Genomic DNA, 20,059 nt, shown 5'->3' with positions numbered 1-20,059 from the left:
TCCAGAATTGCCAGGGCATCCTTCTTTCTTCGCGACCTCTCCGGGGTGACTTAGACCCATTTGGCAGGGCAAAATTAGCCAAGGGGGTACAGAAATCCACAAGTCTGCGACCAGTTGCTACTGCGCAAAACTGGAAGTCCTCTAGAATATCTTTATATATCCATTTTCTCAAGACTGACTACATTTGGATGTACAAATGCTCCCATTGTTGAGAGCCATCCTGGAATTTTCAAGTATATTTTATATTTTATTTTTCCCCATGTTAATAATAATGCATTTCTAATATAGTGGTTTTGAAAATATCTATGAATTTTATTTTTCTCATACCATAAGAAAGCATGCCAAGTGAGTTGTAAATCATGTCCCTCCAAATACAACAACCTTTTATTTCTAAGAATTATCCATTTTTTTACCCAAGTTATTACTGATGCTTGATAATATAAAACCCACTCTGGCAAGCCAAAACCTCCCTTTTCTTTAGCTTCTTGTAACATTTTCAATTTAATTGTAGCTTTCTTTCCTTGCCAAATAAATTTTAAAATTAGACAATTTAAGTCTTCAAAGAATTTTTTCTCCAGTTTTATAGGTATTGTTTGAAATAGAAACAATACTTTTGGTAATATATTCATTTTCACCATAACAATTCTTCCTAAATCCTTGTCTTATGCCTTTTCTTTTGTTGAAATTCTCTGTATAATCTCCATTTACAATCACTTTTTCTGTTTGTTTGTAATATATTGTTGGTTCACTGGGAAAATTATTGTTTAAGTCTATGAATTGGTATTAGAACCTCAGTTTTGCTTTGACTACCATGCAGTGTATTCAACAAACAATAAAATTTTCTGAGACAGAATGAACCTGGAGTTTTATTTGGATTCTCAAGCTGGATGTTGACATTCAGACAATAGATATCAAGTAACTGTGGGCCAGCATTGATAAAACAGGAAAAAAATACTTGCTACTCTTTAAATTCAAGCCATTATATCAGTTCAACTTCTGTGATTTTATGAAGGCTTTTATGTACTTGCATACATATTTACCTATTCACAAGAGATACCTCTTCACAATTTTTACTTTCCTTGTAGATAACAATCTGCTTGTTATCCTTCACAAAACAGTCTTTTGATTTATAAAGAAATGAAATTGAAATTATTTACATTTCTGCAGAGATAGCTGTGCAAATACCTAGCCAGACTTTTTAAAATATGCTAATTTAGTCTTTATTATCAAGGCAGTTCATGGAACATCTTTAAAAGTCATAGACATACATACTCCAGAGAACAGACATATCTATTAGGTAAAAAAAACCATTTGGTTTTCTCAATATTTTCTTGAAAGAACCCATACACTCTCACTGTACTGTTCCAAATAGTGTTACATATGATAATGCGTATACACAATTGGGGAGTAAGTACCGATTGCAACAAGATTTGGCCCAGGTGAGTAATGTGAAAGTTCACAAATTCAGCAAGAAAAGAAAAGCTGTTCGGGGCAAAGCCCATGTCCCATCAGCATTAGCAAGTATGAATAGTAAATATCCTGCAGCGTCCCAGTTGTAATTAAGTGGAAGGAGTATACTGTAACTACAACTGTAGTGTGCAGTTAGAGCAACCCAGGCAAATGGACATCTAACGTCTGTTTAAATACCACCAGCAAAAATGAGACTTCCATATCGAAGAACAATTTTTGTAATGTTAAATAGTTCTTACAGTTAAGTGTTCCAAAGGTTAGGCCAATCCTGATTTTCTGACAGTGCTCAATCTATGACTTCAACTGAAACCAGAATTTCTATTGCTAAGCAAGCTGGTTGTTAAGTTGTACCAGATTTATCTTGGAAAATTTTAATCTGCTAACAAGAAGGTCTCAGTCTCTCTAGATTAACTGCCAGACACTGGATTTAAGATGCCCTTATATTCCTCAGATTGCAGAAGGGCGGGGGTGGGAATCTTTCTTTTAGCCTTGTTCATATAACTCTGGTTTGGGGAAGGGAGAGAAGATCAGAGCAGTCAGGGAAGAGCTGAACGCAATAATTCCTTCAGGACTGCCTTAATGGATGAGGCACCATTACACTTCTCATTACCCAAGCCAGAGACTTTCTCAGGAAGTAAAAAAATGGCATGTGTTGGAGACCAGCATTTTGCTTTAAAGAATTCCTCATCACTTTAAGTTAAAAAAAAGGAAAGAATAGATTGATCCTACTGTGGCTGCCCAGTAAAGAGAGGTTTGAGGTAACAATGGGATTTGGGGTAGGGAAGTTCCAGACCCACTGATTCAGGAAGAACATGTTTCAGACGAGGTTGGGCAGGTCTGGGAGAAAGCCAGAATGGTGCTTTTTGCTACACAAGGGTTGAAGTGGACATAGGAAGTTCAGGATGGGGATGATGCAGTGGAAAGGAGAGATCAACAGAAGAACCAAGGCTCAGGGATAACCCATTAGACAGGGATGTCCAACCTTGACAACTTTAAGATTTGTGGACTTCAATTCTTCAAATCTCAACTCCCATGGCTGGCTCAGAAATTCTGGGAGTTGAAGTCCACAAGTCTTAAACTTGCCAAGGTTGGACATCCCTGCATTAGAGGGAAGAAGAAACAACGAGACAGGAATCTAAACAGAGATACCAAGTGATTCTGGATAGTTATTAATTTCAGTAAAGTGATACCAACTTACCATTTTATAATGCATACTGTTTTCTTTTCTTCAGGCCAGCCTTTGAGTGACGTATCAAATTTCCATTTCACAGGAAGTTAAAAATACTTACCTCTAGGGCTGAGAAAGCTATTACATGAAGTTAAAAAGAAAGATTGGGACAAGTAAAGGTAAAGGTAAAGGTAAAGGTTCCCCCGCACATGCGTGCTAGTCGTTTCCGACTCTAGGGGCCGGTGCTCAGCTCCATTTCAAAGCCGAAGAGCCAGCGCTGTCCGAGGACGTCTCCGTGGTCATGTGGCCGGCATGACTAGATGCCAAAGGCGCACGGAACGCTGTTACCTTCCCACCGTAGTGGTCCCTATTTTTCTACTTGCATTTTTACGTGCTTTCGAACTGCTAGGTTGGCAGAAGCTGGGACGAGTAACAGGCGCTCACTCTGTTACGCGGCACTCGGGATTCGACCCGCCAAACTGCCGACCTTCTGATCGACAAGCTCAGCGTCCTAACCCACTGAGCCACCGCGTCCCTTTTGGGACAAGTACCACAGTCTAAATCAAAGGTATGATTAATAAATTAAAAGATTCATTATCATCAAACAGTCAAACAAACCCAGAGAGTATTATAATCTGATGGCTCAATTAAAAGCCTTATTTATTTTTTTATAAATAACCCTGGGTACATAAATGAATGAATATTGAGTTGCTAACAACTTAATCAAGCTAAATTTAGAATTAACATTTATTTGGGGGCCTATATGATCATTATTTTCTCAGAGATATAATCTTTATAAATCATTCTACATTTGCTTGTAAATAAAATACAAAGTTAATATGAATTAACTTTTTCATCTTATTACTAAAACTGAAAAGCAAAGCTATTGTAGGAACAAATAATTTTTTTAACAATGAGAGTTTTCTTGCTTTTCTCAATTTTTTTCTCAATTACCTACTACCTATTATTTATTATATGTTAAAGATTTGTCGTGAATGTAAGAAGAAAGTGTTCTGACCCAAGTCACATGGGCAAGGCAAAAGTTAAGGAGGGCCTGTTTATTACTCACTTTTACAGTGACAAATGACCCACCAATAATGCCAGTGAAGCACAGAGTCCATTGGAATCAGTCAGCATCTAAATCAAATAAATAAAAACATAATCTTTGGAGGATAAATCTGAACATTGATAGCAGGTGGTGGTTGCCATCCCAAAATGGCAGTCATGTGAGACTTGGTGGTCATACTAGCCCCACAGCCTGCAGATTTGGGCATGTGTGTATGCCACCATTATTGGTCCTTCATTGTCCCATGATGCTGAGCAGTTGTCCTTCCAGCCAACAGTAGCAAGTGCAAAAAATGACCGTTATCTTCTGCTCTTGACATTTTAGGGCAATGTGGAAACACATTTAAGCCAACAACCAGGCTCCTAAGATAGGAGCCACACCTTCAAGGATAGGAGGGAGAAGGTGGGGATAGTGGCAAAGGATGGCCTTGGCTATAAGAGGGAGGAAACTGCCTGCCCTACAGTCTAGAGAAAATGGTACAAAGGTGTATTTGTCTTTTTTTTTCCAATCTGTAGTCCCGCTGCTTAGATTACAAATCAGCAGTGAGAATAAATCAACTTTGACAGAACTTGCTGGGATTGGAAGAGGTGAGTCTTCTTCCTCTCTCAGTAAATTTGTGCCAAATTGGTTATATGTATTTTGTGTAAACAGAGCTCCTGACATAGAAGCAAGTGTGTTCTCAGGGCTTAAAATTTTGCCCAAACCCATACTTAAACGTTTGTCCTTCATTCAAGTATTCTTTCCCACCAGAAATAGTTTGTGTGCTCACCAAATCTCTGCAAGCATACATCAAATGGCACAATGGTCAACTGGTCTAATTATAATTATTCAAAAGTTGGTGAAAAGGATCAGTTTGTTCTGAGTCAGACCCACCACTCCTCATACACAAGCCTTTCTCTACATAGCTAATAGATTGCCAACGTATTTCAAAATGCTTACAAAAATCTTATCAGCCAAGCCTGAGAAGGAAAGGTCATTTCTGTTTAAAGAAGATAAAACACTAGATTTTTTGCTGGTTCTCACAAAGCATATTGATCATGTGGTTTGCCATAGGGCAAAGCACTCTTGGATGATTCATGCAACTAGTTCACCATATACAAAAGCCAGAGAGGGAAGAGGAGATAAAAATCCTTTATAGTCACATCAGCCAGCTCTCTGTATAAATAGCAAAACAAATGCAGCTCACAGCAGGGTTCTCTAATACACTGCCATGTTGCTACAGCAATGACAGCCCAAAAGATATGAACTGGGTGAAGCAAAGCACCAACTCTTGTATTATTACAGTCTAAACAAAAGCACTTTTCAAGTCTCATTAATGCATGCAGACATCAGGTCCATTTTTTGCTTTTGTGTTTCTACAGTATCCCACAATCTGAAACAGTCTGCTTCGTCTTATGGCATAGTAAGGCTACACCTGTGGCACACTTTTGAGTTCTGCATAACAGAAACATTTTCCAAAATGCAGATCTTAAACTTTTGCTCTGTCCTTCATCTTCACCTTTTTGCCAACCCCTCCACACACCCTGTCACTATTACGATATATTATATTAAATGTCTGAAAATGATCCTTATTTTATGAAATATTAGTTCACCAGAACTAGTTTTAATCCTATTAATTAAACTGAAATCCATAGCTATGGTCCAGCAATTAATTCATGTATTTATGCCAACAAGCACTTCTTAAACATTACAGCAGAAGTATACCAATCCTTTTCAGTATTAATGTCTTTCTGAATTGGACTATTCTATTTTTTTGAAAACAGAAATAGATTATATTTTATTATTATATGAAAATCAATACCCAATCTATATCTATAAATTTTAATAAGAGCTATTACTTAATAAAAGCAACCATTGGCAATCACTGAAACTTTATTATTGAGCAAGTTGGCCCTCTATAGTTTATTGTGTGCTTTGTTCCTCTAGGAAAGTGACAATTCTAACGTGCTAATGTGATGTGATCCTCATATTGTGATCCACTCAAAACTTTGTGCTGCTGCTGCCTAGTGCAGAGGATTTTATATTGGAATACACCTAGCATCCTCCTGTATATAGTGACAATTTCCTGTGAAAACTATTGCCATATATCATTGTTAATCTATTAGAATGAAAAAGAAAAGCTTCCTGTGATAGTTCATTTCATATATATTCTTTCTATGCTGATTGAGTGTGTGTGTGTATCTATATCTATATATCTATCTATATCTATATCTATATCTATATCTATCTATCTATCTATATAGATAGATATATAGCGGGAGCGAAGGTGTGCAGCCTCCTATGCTAAGGCTGGTCTACCTGAATGCCAGGTCCGTAGCTAACAAGGCTCACCTCGTGCGTGACCTAGTGGAGAGCGAGCACGCGGACCTGGCTTGCATCACGGAAACCTGGCTGGGCCCAGAGGGTGGTGTCCCTCTGGTTGACCTCTGCCCGCCAGGTTTCCAGGTGCTGCACCAGCCTCGGACCCATGGGAGGGGCGGGGGAGTGGCAGTTATCATCAGGGAGTCCCTTAGCCCGCGAGAGACCACCGTCCCTCAGATGGTCGGGTGTGAGTCTCTCCTTCTGAGATATGGCCCGGGGGCGCAGTTGGGCCTGCTGCTGGCGTACCTACCACCTAATCGTGCAGCGGCAGCCCTGCCCGAGCTACTCGATGTCCTCTCAGGGTTGGTGGTTGAATTCCCAAAACTCATGGTCTTGGGCGACTTTAACCTACCGTCCCTGGGAGGATCGTCCGAACTGGTTCGGGAGTTCATGGCTTCCATGGCGGCCATGGACCTGTCACAAATAATTTCTGGACCGACTCATGAGGGAGGCCACACCCCAGACTTGGTATTCTTGTCTGGACGGTGGCGTGATGATATCGGTGGGGGTGCCACGACTGTTACGCCCCTGTCATGGACTGATCATCACCTCCTACGGCTAGACTTCCCCTTTGCCACCCCCCGCCGTGGATGCACGGTGCCAACCAGATGGTACCACCCTAGGCGCCTAATGGACCCTGATAGGTTCCAGGCAGCGCTTGGGGACGCACATGCACTCCCTGCTCACAGCTCGGCGGATGCCTTAGTGGAAGCCTGGGAAAAGGCAGCCACGGAGGCTCTGGACCGAGTTGTACCCATGCGGCCTCTGACCCGGCGCAGATCCCAGCGAGCCCCATGGTTCACCGCGGAGCTCCGGGAGATGAAGCGTCGGAGACGGGGCCTAGAGAGCCGTTGGAGAACCAGTCGATCCGAATCCGACCGATTGCGATTAAGAATCCTCACCAGGTCTTATCTCGCTGCGATAAGGGTGGCAAAATCCAACTACTTTTCCACCCTCATCGCGTCCGCAGATAATCGCCCGGCTGCCTTGTTCAGGGTGACTCGCTCCCTACTGAACCAAGAGGTGAGGGAGGAACCCTTGCAGGGTCGAGCCGAGGAATTCGGTCAATATCTGCTGGATAAAATTGCTCGGATTCGAACCGGCCTGGACTCCAACTGGGCTGAGTTGGAAGAACAAGACATGGACAGTCTTGTCGACGTCATCTGGGAGGAATTTGATCCTGTGACTCCTAAGGAAGTGGACAGGATTATGAGGAGGTTGAGCTCCTCCACATGCTTACTGGACTCGTGCCCTTCCTGGCTGGCTTATGCGGCTCGAGAGGGGACACGAGGCTGGTTCCTGGCGGTCATCTCTGCTTCTCTGAGTGAAGGTCACTTCCCCACCGCCTTGAAGGAGGCGGTGGTGAGACCTCTCCTCAAGAAGCCCACCTTGGACCCATCCTCATTGAATAACTTTCGTCCAGTCTCCAATGTTCGGTTCCTTGCGAAGGTTGTTGAGAGCGTGGTGGCGCACCAACTTCCTCAGGTCCTGGATGAAGCGGTTTATCTAGACCCGTGCCAATCGGGCTTCAGGCCGGGCTACAGCACGGAGACGGCATTGGTCGCTCTGATGAATGATCTCTGGAGAGCCCGGGACAGGGGCCATTCCTCTGTCCTAGTCTTATTAGACCTTTCGGCGGCTTTCGATACCATCGACCATGGTATCTTGCTGCGGCGCCTCAGGGGACTGGGAGTGGGAGGCACGGTTCTGCGTTGGTTCTCCTCCTTTCTCCAGGGTCGCTCGCAGTCGGTGCTGGCAGGGGGACAGAGGTCGACTCCGAGGCCTCTCGTTTGCGGAGTCCCTCAGGGGTCGGTCCTCTCACCTCTCCTGTTCAACATCTACATGAAACCGCTGGGTGAGATCATTCGTAGCTTTGGAGTAGGGTACCATCAGTATGCTGATGACACCCAGCTTTTCATCTCAACTCCAAACAGCATCAGTGATGCCCTCGACGTAATGTCCCGCTGCCTGAAAGCGGTCCGGGAATGGATGGGGAGGAACAGGCTTCAACTGAACCCGGACAAGACTGAATGGCTGTACGTACCGGCAAGCCAGGTTACTCAAAGCATCCCATCCCTTAACATCGGGGATGAGTTACTACCCCGTTGATAGGGCCCGCAACCTGGGTGTCCTCCTAGACTCACAGCTCTCCCTGGAAGATCACATAGGAGCTGTGACCAAGGGGGCCTTCTCCCGGGTTCGACTAGTGCGCCAACTACGGCCTTATCTGGACCTGGATGCCTTACGTACAGTCACCCATGCCCTTGTGACCTCTCGCCTAGACTACTGTAACGCTCTCTACATGGGGCTGCCCTTGAGATCCACTCGGAAGCTTCAACTGGTGCAAAGTGCAGCGGCACGGACACTTTTGGGAGCCTCCCGATACTCCCATATCACACCTCTCCTCCGTGTGCTGCACTGGCTTCCAGTTGCCTTCCGGGTGAAGTTCAAGGTGCTAACAATGACATACAAAGCCCTACATGGCATGGGTCCGGACTACCTACGGGAACACCTTCTGCCAATGTCAACACCCCACCGCCCTGTGCACTCCCACAGAGAGGGCCTCCTCAGGGTGCCACCGCTCAAGGAATGTCGGCTGGTGGCCCCCAGGGGGAGGGCATTCTCAGTGGGTGCGCCAGCCCTCTGGAACTGCTTACCAACTGAAATCCGGATGGCCCCCGACCTCCGCACCTTCCGGCGCGACTTGAAGACTTACCTATTCCAGCAGTCCGGCCTGGCCTGATAGCTCTAATTGGGGTCCCAGTTTGTTTTGTTTATTGTTTTTTTCAGTACTGTTTCATTATGTTTGCCTACCTTACTCTGTACACTGCCCCGAGTCCCTCGGGAGAAGGGCGGTTTATAAAAACAAACAAATAAATAAATAAATAAATAAATAAATAAATATCTATACATATACATGTACATGTACATATACATATACATATACATATACATGTATATTTAATAAATTTAAAAACTGGAATCCCGGGTGTAGACATTTGAAGTTAGTAAAAATAAAAACGATGAACTCTGGGATATAAGAGAAAATTCTTCTTTATTGCTGAGCTTTCTTCAACAAGCTGTTGACATCATTAGAGCAAGGGCTGAATGATAAGGAGTCAGTACATACACTTGTATGGCAGTTATAACGTTCAAATTGTGGAATGTGGGTGTGGCCTGTTCGTGACAAGCTCGCTCGTTTATAATCACAGTGGTTCTGGCTTTGCTGGAAAAGGCCGGTCTCTGGTTGATTTTTAAAAGTCGCGCCTAGCAGCTGCTTGGCATGTATCAGCTGTTAGACGCGTAAGTCTCGTCGCGCCACATGTAGTCATGCACTGGCTGACAGGCTCTTCATTCGAAGTAGAGTCAAGGAGGTCATCTTGTTCCCTTGCGTGTGGTCGTCGCAGGCTTGATTCTGCTGTGGAAGGGAGCAGATGTCCTCATGGAGTGTGTAAGCAATTTGCTCTCCTTCGTGTTTCTTTCCCTGGTTGCTGTAAAATCGGCTCTGTTGTGTGGTTTGACTTGTCGGATCTTAAGACTCTTTTAGTATGTGGTTGTTGTGTGTGTGTGTCTTGTTTTGCATGGTTGTTTGTTGTGTTTGAATGAAAGTAAGTGTTATGGCTGTCAGTTGTGAGTGATTTTGTGGGATGTTTGATCTGGCTTGTTTGTTTTTTGTTTTATTGTGCATGGTAGGACAGATTTCAGTTTTGATCATGGTCTCAATATTCTGTTGTTGTTTGGGTGTTGTATGTTTGTTTTGTTGTGTGTGGTTATTTAGTGAAGTTGCAAGATTTGTGTCTTGGGTGTTGTGGTCAGAAGTGGTGTTGCCTTTATGTGTAGAAGTGTCAGATGGTGTGTTGGTTATGCAAGTTATCATTGTTGTGTTAGAATTTTGTCTGTTGTTTAGTTCAATTGGAATGGATTGTGGTATAATAATCTCATCTGTTGTGTTGATATGGTGTTTGACAGGTGGGTGGAGTGGTGTGTTTGTGTCTTTGTTGATTGTATTTAAGCGTTTGGATGTTTTGTGTTGTTGTAAATGCCTTCTCAGAGTTTGGTATGGTGGTAATAATTCGATATGTCTATTAATTGAATTATTATCAGACAACCAAGCCTCTTTCAATAGACAGCCACCTTTAGTGGGATCTTGAGAGATGACTATAGCTCCTTTGAAATCAAAGGTATGGTCATGTTCCGCTATATGGGCCCAGACTTGGGAGCGTTGTTCTTGTCTTTTAATTGCTAGAATATGTTCATGTATCCTGGTTTTTAGTCTTTTGGATGTTTATCCGATATAATTGCAAGAGCATTTGTTGCAGTTGATTTTGTAGATAAAAGATGATAAATTGTCCTTGGATAATGGTGCTTTGAAGCGCATTACTTGAGAATGTAAAGTTTGGTTGGGTCTGTGCACAATGTTGATATTATATGGTGCCAGGATTCTAGCAGTTGCTTCAGAGACCCCGTTGATATATGGGATGGTTGCCCAGGTTGTGGTGTTCTGTGAATCATGGTTTGAATGTGGTGTATTATCCTTGCAACATCATTGGACAAATTTAGGTGGATAGCCATTTTGTTTGCATACATGGTAAAGGTAAGCTTTCTCCTTGGTTTTAGCTGTCTCTGTGCTGCAGAGACCGGCCTTTTCCAGCAAAGCTGGAACCACTGTGATTATAAACAAGCGAGTTTGTCACGAACAGGCCACACCCACATTCCACAATTTTAACGTTATAACTGTCATACAAGTGTATGTACTGATTCCCTTATCATTCAGCCCTTGCTCTGATGATGTCAACAGCTTGTTGACAAAAGCTCAGCAATAAAGAAGAATTTTCTCTTGTATCCCGGAGTTCATCGTTTTTATTTTTACTAACTTCAAACATATACATATACATATACATATACATATACATATACGTATACGTATACGTATATGTATACGTATAGGTAAAGGTAAAGGTTCCCCCGCACATGTGTGCTAGTCGTTTCCGACTCTAGGGGGCGGTGCTCATCTCTGTTTCAAAGCCGAAGAGCCAGCGCTTGTCCGAGGACGTCTCCGTGGTCATGTGGCTGGCATGACTAGACGCCAAAGGCGCACAGAACGCTGTTACCTTCCCACCACAGTGGTCCCTATTTTTCTACTTGCATTTTTACGTGCTTTCGAACTGCTAGGTTGGCAGAAGCTGGGACGAGTAACAGGCGCTCACTCTGCTACGCAGCACTCGGGATTCGACCCGCCAAACTGCCGACCTTCTGATCGACAAGCTCAGCGTCCTAACCCACTGAGCCACCGCGTCCCTACATATACATATACATATACATATACATATACATATACATATACATATACATATACATATACATATACATATACATATACATATACATATACATATACATATACATATACATATACATATACATATACATATAATACATATACATATACATATACATATACATATACATATTTGTTGTTGTTAGTTGCGAAGTCGTGTCCAACCCATCGCGACCCTATGAACAATGTTCCTCCAGGCCTTCCTGTCCTCTACCATCTTCTGGAGTCCATTTAAGCTCACACCTACTGCTTCAGTGACTCCATCCAGCCACCTCATTCTCTGTCATCCCCTTCTTCTATTGCCCTCAATCTTTCCTAGCATTAGGCTCTTCTCCAGTGAATCCTTCCTTCTCATTAGGTGGCCAAAGTATTTGAGTTTTAGCTTCAGGATCTGGCCTTCTAAAGAGCAGTCAGGGTTGATTTCCTCTAGGACTGACCGGTTTGATCGCCTTGCAGTCCAAGGGACTCGCAGGAGTCTTCTCCAGCACCAACATGTACATATACATATACATATACATATACATATACATATACATATACATATACATATACATATACATATACATATACATATACATATACATATACATATACATATACATATACATATACATACATACGTGTGTGTGTGTGTGTGTGTGTGTGTGTGTGTGTCATTTAGGATAATGTTCTGCTTCAAAAGCAAAACATGGGTACCTGAGGCCCCAAATCACAGCACAGAACTGATACACAGTACTTATACCTCAACCTTGGACATGCTGTCATTAATAGCTCTTTTTATCACAGCATGAACTGAGAGAAATAAGCATTAGAAAAAGGCTATCATAGATAAGATAGGCCACCCTTTTGATGAAGCAAAAAAAAGCAGCTCTTTATTTATTAATTAGTCAGAAAATAAAAGCCAACAGATGTTGGTTAGCCATTTCTTCTAATGGGTCAACAAGCAGATTTGTGTTTAGAAAGCTGTCTGACATTGATAAGAGGACATAAAAGCAGGTAGCTTCAACCCCCTAGATTAGTCCACAGTTCAATTTGATATTTGAGTATTCATTCATAGCTCAGGAAATTAGAGGCCTTTTGCAAATATACTATAGTTTATGACCAAAGCAGAACAAGTAATGTAGTCCTGGGGAAGAAAGGATGTAAACTTGGGTTGCACTTAGCTATAATCCAAGAAGAGGTAACAACTTTCCTGCCATATTCTAAATATTAAAGCATTAAATAATGCCCTAGGGAGGAAAAAAGCCAGTGAAGTTTACTTGTGGCTAATCCACCTTTTATAATGGAGAAAGAATTGCATCAATGGCTTCACGTATTTTAAACAGTATTTTGCATTCAAATTCTACTGCAAAGTCAGAAAGACTGTAGGGAGCTGAGTGGGCTCCCAATTTTCATGTTTCCAAGAAGCATATCTAACCATTACAGGCATGGGAAAAATCTATTTTTTAAAAAAAAAAGTTATATCTGAGGAATGGGAGATGAAGTAAATGTACAGCTTTATATATAATTTGAAAAAATAAAATAAAATACTATTGATGCAATATGACAGTGCTGGGAAGCAATATTTTAAGCTGAAAAAAAGAAATCTTAAACAGTTACATTTCTCAGCTCAAAAACTTATTGCCTGACTCACATGCTGATCCCATTCAGAATGAGTGAAGCAGGATAAAGCAGTGTCAGCTCTACCAAGTAGACCAGGTCAAGAAATAGATTCCATGGGAAGATTAGAACCATAGTTATTGAGAGAGGATATAGAAACAGAATCTTGCAAGTCTGCCTGTGTGTTTCCTTCCTTCCTCTGATAATCTGGGGAGTTAGGGAGCAGCCAATAAAAGTCGCTGATACTTGTAATAAGTCTTCCTGCTTTCCAACCCTAGCTTAAAACATATTTCTTCTGCTTCTTTTGTTATCTTAATGGATTCTGGATGGGTTCTCCAAAATCATCTCCATAGATCTCTACAGTTTGTTATTTCCTTGCAGTTTTGACATTATGTGCAATGCCACCAAAATAGAATTGTGTAAGTAGAGAAATTAGGACAAAAGAATTGGAGAAAAGGCTTTTATGCATAAGAAGTATGCAGCCTGTTTAGACTGTTTACCTGGATGTATATGCCATCTCCTTGCTTCCTGATTGCTCTTGCTTCCATGCAAGGTAGCTGCCTTTATCAAACTGTTATGAAAATCATCAAAATATTGTGGCCATCAATATGGATCATTATCATTCAAGCAACCAGCCAGATGTGTTTATTTTTTTCATACACATGCATCTCTATCCCTCTATTTCTTCTTCTTTGCCTCCAAAGAGGGTAACAACACCAGTTGTCTGATCTCACAAGATTGGATTTGGTTGCATTTGAACAGGAGAATCACTGTAAATTGCAGAGCTGCAGTTTTACTGGGAAGTTTGTTAAAAGTCCAGAAGACAATAGCGTTATTGGTATTATTGATAAAAGAGTTAGGTGAACATATCCATGTGGGCACTGAACCTGTCTATTTGGAAACCAGGAGTCAAGCTCAATTTAAGTGGCTTTACTTTTTCCCATGTGGAAAGTCCCCCCCATATTCTGCAGGATATGAAAAGAGGCAGGATAGAATATTCTCTCTAAAGGAAGAGAGGAGAAAAATCTTAACAAAGGCAGAAAGCATCCCCAGTCTTCCTGCTATAGGAAAATAGCCTCAAACAGACTCTTGAAGAGGCTTGTCTTTAGGAATTGATATTTTGCATCCATTCAGAAAGCTGGGCCATGCTATTCATAAACAAAGAATAGCCAGAAACCCTAAGTAAGCAACACAATATGCAAACTGACAAGATTAGCTCAGACAAACAAAACACCTAGGATTTGCATTTCCCCTCTTGCCTGAAGAACCAGCCATGACACCTACATGATCCCAGAGGAATCTGGCCACTGCCATTAAAATATTAAAGGACATATTCTTACAGAGAACAAGCATCACAATCACAAAGCCCCAAAGAATGTATAAAAACCTACCCACTGTCAACCCCATTTTTTCAGCCACCCCAGAAACATGCTGCTGCACTGAAGTTTCTGGCTACCAAATAAACAGAGATCTTCTTTCCTGCAGCCTGCCTCCATTTTATTTCAGCTTCTTTCTCCCGGCTTGGAACCGGACCTGATTTTAATTCTAACACCCATTTTCCCTATTATTTATCTCTGATAGAGTTCTAACTGAAAGTTTTAAGAAAATTATATCCAACTGCACAATCATTCCTTGTTGCCACAGGAGTTGCACATGCAATTCCAACACTTTCTTTACTCATTGCAGAAACCAGAAAATCTGCAACTATGCAAAGAAAATTAAGTTTACTGTCACTCATCTCTTCTACTTAGGTTAATGGAAAAACATCTTCACTCAGATGTTGGATTTATTCCTAAAGCATTTGATAGCTCCGTACTAATAGCACCATGTTATCCATTCCTTCTTTTTCCTATTATGGGACTGATATAGCTACTATGAGGGATGAAAAACTATGCAACAAACTGGAATCAAAGATTATCTGGCCTTGTATTGTTTGATACACTCAAGGACTGTGGACCTTGGCTGATGTATGTCAAGATGTTGTGTCTTCTTTCTAAATCTTGAGCCTTCTGATGATTGAGCTGAAGTGTATCCAATCTCTAGAATCTCCAAAGTTTCAGCTATTTGGGGGGCATTTGTATTATTAGTTTTGGGTGCTACCTCATCAGCAGTGTAGGCTTCAAAGAGGTAATTAATTCTAGTGCTTGATCTGTGACAGTCTTTTCTTGTGTAATCTCAGGGTCATTACTGACAAACTACCATGTCAAGGATGCTGGCAATTCTAGACTGCCATCATTTTTAATCATTTGCCACCTTGCCCTTGACATTAGGCATGACAGACTCAGCTCAGAGTAGTGTATTGAGTCAAAGCCCCCCTTTTTTCATTCTGACATACTCACAGAAGCTATCTCTGAAAAGTTTCCATTTTAAGCAGCTCATGGGGAATTGTGGAATGGTCAAGGCAAATCCTTTTGTATTCTGCTGCACTGAGAAGTCCTTTAATACCATTTAAGTCAATTTTATGGTGTTATCGGAAAAGAGAACTAAATGATAAATTAACAACTTATCTGTTAAGCCAGAGGCCACTCTTAATTCCATTAAGTGCAATCCATAAGGCTTCTAAAAACATTTGCAGTAATCAATTATGCTTATTTAGGCTTGTCACTTTTATAGGATGCACTACCCAAATGTCTTGTTTCTTTCCTTCTTACTTATCTTAAATTGTTTTCACCCACTAGTTTGTTTTCCTAACTAGCCATAAAGTGCTTATTCCTTGAGCTTATGAGAGAGCTGCTAATTTGTCTGCATTATTTAGCACAGAGTTTCCAAAAGCTATTTTTAGAGTGTCCACATTTTTGTTTATAAATGTTGAATATTCAGAGATAGAAAATATTGTTTGTGCAGTCAGTAAACAGTCTCTGGTCATCAGGTCTGCTGAACGCTCAATGCCTGATCTTCCCACTTGTCATGGAGAAGATACTTAAATAGACCTTTTCTAGATCATCATAACAGTGTTCCGTGCACCTTTGGCATCTAGTCATGCCGGCCACATGACCACGGAGATGTCCTCAGACAAGCGCTGGCTCTTCGGCTTTGAAACAGAGATGAGCACCGACCCCTAGAGTCGGATACGACTAGCACGCATGTGTGGGGGAACCTTTACCTTTACCTTTAGATCATCTTACTGAATGTACAGAATTATTTTGAATCAAGGAGTTTCTAATGTAACCTGGCACCATGCCATCGGAGACTTTATAGGCAATGACTAACAATTTGTATTTGACCTGAAAGTATCTTGACAACTAGTGTATTGGTAGCAAGATCAGTGCTATCTATCATCTACTGAGAAATCTGGCTGCTGCCCGCTGCATGAGTTATCTTCAGGGTAGTTGAGGTCTACAAAGAGTATATTACATTTTAGAGATGGAATCTCTTTTACATGTTTTTGCAGACCAAAAAGAAATATTCTATCGCTCCGTGGTCTCCTTTTCTTTAATTGTCCTTTAATTCATTTGTAAATCTACAATCCAAACATCTCCCTAGCTGTTTTCTGCATTTGCTGTCTGTTATTAATAAATTCCTCCAAAATAATTTGCACCTGCTATAAAAAAATCGTGCTTTTTTAAAACTTGAACCAAGTAGCCAAGTATAATCAGAAGTACATTTACCCATTACAAGACAGGGTGTGGCTAGTTGTTATGCATGAATTTCTGATGGCCACTCGGGGCCCTGCTCCAGATATCACCAAATATGAGATCTTCAATACACTAATAATAACCAGCTGTACATCTGTGCCACTTGCTGGGCAGGCGATGTTGTGGTGCTGACCTAGTATCTGGAGGTGGTAAGGCTCTGATGAGGAGAACTCAGCTCCAGCTCAACCCTGGCACGATGGAGTGGTTCTGCATCTTTGATGTCCGTCCACACCCAGGTGATATGTCATCTTTGATTCTGGATGGGATGGCACTCCCCATCTGAGAAGGTACACAATTTGGGGATCCTTGTAGGCTCACAGGTCCTACTTGCGGAGCAGGTGATAACTGGGGCTAGGTAAGCTTTTGTACTAATTGTGACTTCATTCACACATTATACTAAGCTACAATTGATGTGTTGGGGCTAAGTATGTGGTATGTAGATAATGGTATATAATTGTTATGTTAATATAGTGTCTGTGGATTATTCAGTAACCATGGTTAAATAAACTGAGTTGTCAAATGATATAAGGCATACAAAAAAATTGTTGCTTGATAATTCTTCCAGAATTAATGGGATAAGAAAAGATCTCCTTCTAAAAAAACTGTCCTAGAATAAGAAGCAAAGATTCAGAATAAATGCATAGTGCGGTTGTGGAAAACACCCAAAAGAAATTCCTTGAAAAAACATGTTACTGTGGGAATAGTATTCCTCCGCAAAATATAAAAGCAGATGCATGTTTTGGAAAGCCTGGGAAGCTTTCAGAAGCCCCCAGTACTTTGTACTCTCTAGGTCTGTTACCCAAACAAAACTTTTAGTAAAGCCACAGAATAAAGCACCTCTTTTAAAAGTTTTGCACAACCTTAATAAACAGAAGGGATGTAAGCACTAGAACAACCCACAGTTGTGCATTTTAATTGGTTTTAATTGATTTGGACTCAAGGGAAAGAGTTTACCAAACTGTTTATTTAAACAATATTAGCTGCCTCAATCACTGAAACAACTTCCTGACGGTTAGAACAATTAACCAGTGGAACAACCTGCCTCCAGAAACTGTGAATGCTCCAACACTAGAAGTTTTTAAGAGACTGGTCAGCCATTTGTCCAAAATGGTATAGGGTTTCCTGCCTGAGCAGGGGGTTGGACTAGATGACCTCCAAGGTCCCTTCCAACTTTATTATTATTATTATTATTAACTCTAGGCAGCATAAAGCAATGTAACTGTATTAAAATCCACACACCAAAAATTCCAGTTGGAAGGAGATAATAAACATCTGAAGTGGGGAAAACCAATAAAAATGATACAGCACATAATTATCACCATTTAAGTCACAAAATCCTGCTTCAGGACTAGGTAAAAAGCCCGGTTTTCAAGGGTCTAAAGGGCAACTGAGTTTGAGCCATGCAGACTTCAGGAGCAACCATGTCTCTGGGGAGCTGTAAAATGGCACTGCTTTGCTCATGGGATCTGGAGCATGCTGGCCCTGTGGGATCTTACCAGATAAGCAGAAACAAACAGAAAAGGGATTCTCTTAGGTACATAAGGCCCAAGCTATGAAGGGCTTTATAAATGACAATCAACATCTTGAATTACATCTGAAAACCAATTAGTAGCCAGTGCAGCTTGTAAAATAGAGATGTAGCAAAATGACACATTCCCATTACTCATTGTACAGCTTTATTTTAGACCAGCTGTAGCTCCCAGATGATCATCAAGAATACATTAGTCCAAACAAGATGATTAAGGCATAAACAGATTTCCCAATCTAGAGGGCATAATTGGAATGTCAAACGTAACTGAGCAAAGGCCCCCTGGCATAGTTGCCATTTGCTTACTAAGCAAGAGCAGAAAATCCAGAACACCAAATTATATACAAATTCTGTTCGAGATAGTAGAATCCCATCAGTAATTAATTTTGGAAAATCCCTGGAAACAGAAGCTTATTAAACCCATAGACATTCAGTCTGAGTCTGTTCTACCCGTTCCAAACTCTAAAAACCTCCAGGCACCAGGACAGAACCTTGTTTGATCAATCATGAATTGAGATAGATCATCTGCTTATGGCTAATACCTGACCCTGCTTCCCAAATGACCTTTCCGAAATGTTAAATAGGAGTCCTCACAGGTATTCATCTCAAATAACAGTTCTTGTAGGATCAACTAAAATGAGGTAGCATCAAGCAGTCGTCCTTTCACAAACAAACTACAAATGCCCTCTTTCTGCTAGAGTTAAAATGAAGGATGCTTAAGTCAAGGTTGCTAAGGAGATTGTTTCTTGAAATGTATTGTCAAACTCCTCCTCAGGCTCAATTTCTTTTGAGAGCCAAGGAGCTCATGCATTATAATAGAGCTTGCAAGGCCACAGGATATGTCTTGGTATCTATATTTAAAAATATCTTTGTTCCTTTATCAATTCATTTATCAAGTATAGAAATAGTTTCAACAAGCCAATCTATATTCAAATGGAAAAACTTTATTAAAGATATGTATATGTGTGTAAATATAGATTTTCTAAAAAAAGTTAAATATTATCAGATTTGTAATAATCATGGCGTGTAGTGTATAATACTGTTTTGAAAAGAATTGCTACCTATATAATTTAATAGCAAAACAGAAAGAGAACATTGCACAAAACCACACAAATTTATACTGTTACATGATCATAACAAAAAAGTATATTTGGGAAACAGATAACTTTTTTTATTTATAGTACAATTTCTGTATTCTCCTGCAAAGACATTTGGATATTAATTTGCATTTCTTGAACCAACTCAGATTTAGAGAGTTTGAATAATTGTAGCAAGATTGATACAGAACACTAGAAGACTCTCAAAATGTAAGATCTGGATAACAACTGGATAACATTTTTTTTTCAAATCTCTGTTTGCTTGGTTTCTTCATTTAGAAACAATTTATCTACCAAACAATGAAAAACAAAACTACTAAAACATCCATGTATAGCTAAATAGAGAAAATAAATATTTTCAGATATTACCAAGTTGGATTTGTAGTATTTTATCAATTTCTTTGTTCTGCTACTGAAAAGAAATAAGCATGATTATGCCATATTTTTGCAGTGCAAACCAGAATGATACTTTCCACCATTAGAGTATTTTTAAAAAGCTGGTATCAATGGACTAAGGCAGGGGTCGGCAACCTCGGCTCTTTTATGACTCGTGGACTTCAACTCCCAGAATTCCTGAGCCAGCATAGCTGGCTCAGGAATTCTGGGAGTTGAAGTCCACGAGTCATAAAAGAGCCGAGGTTGCCGACCCCTGGACTAAGGCAACCTAAAAGTCTTCTCTCAATATTCCTATTTAATTTATTTTTTAAAACTATGTTCTTAGGCCTTTGATAATAAACACTCTCTTGAAAATTACATTGTTGTAGGATGTAGTTAGGCAGCTTGGGCATTCAGTTTTA

This window comes from Vipera berus (genome assembly GCF_964194415.1).
Source record: "Vipera berus genome assembly, chromosome: 1".
Lineage (NCBI taxonomy): Eukaryota > Metazoa > Chordata > Lepidosauria > Squamata > Viperidae > Vipera > Vipera berus.
This window is presented reverse-complemented; position numbering follows the sequence as displayed.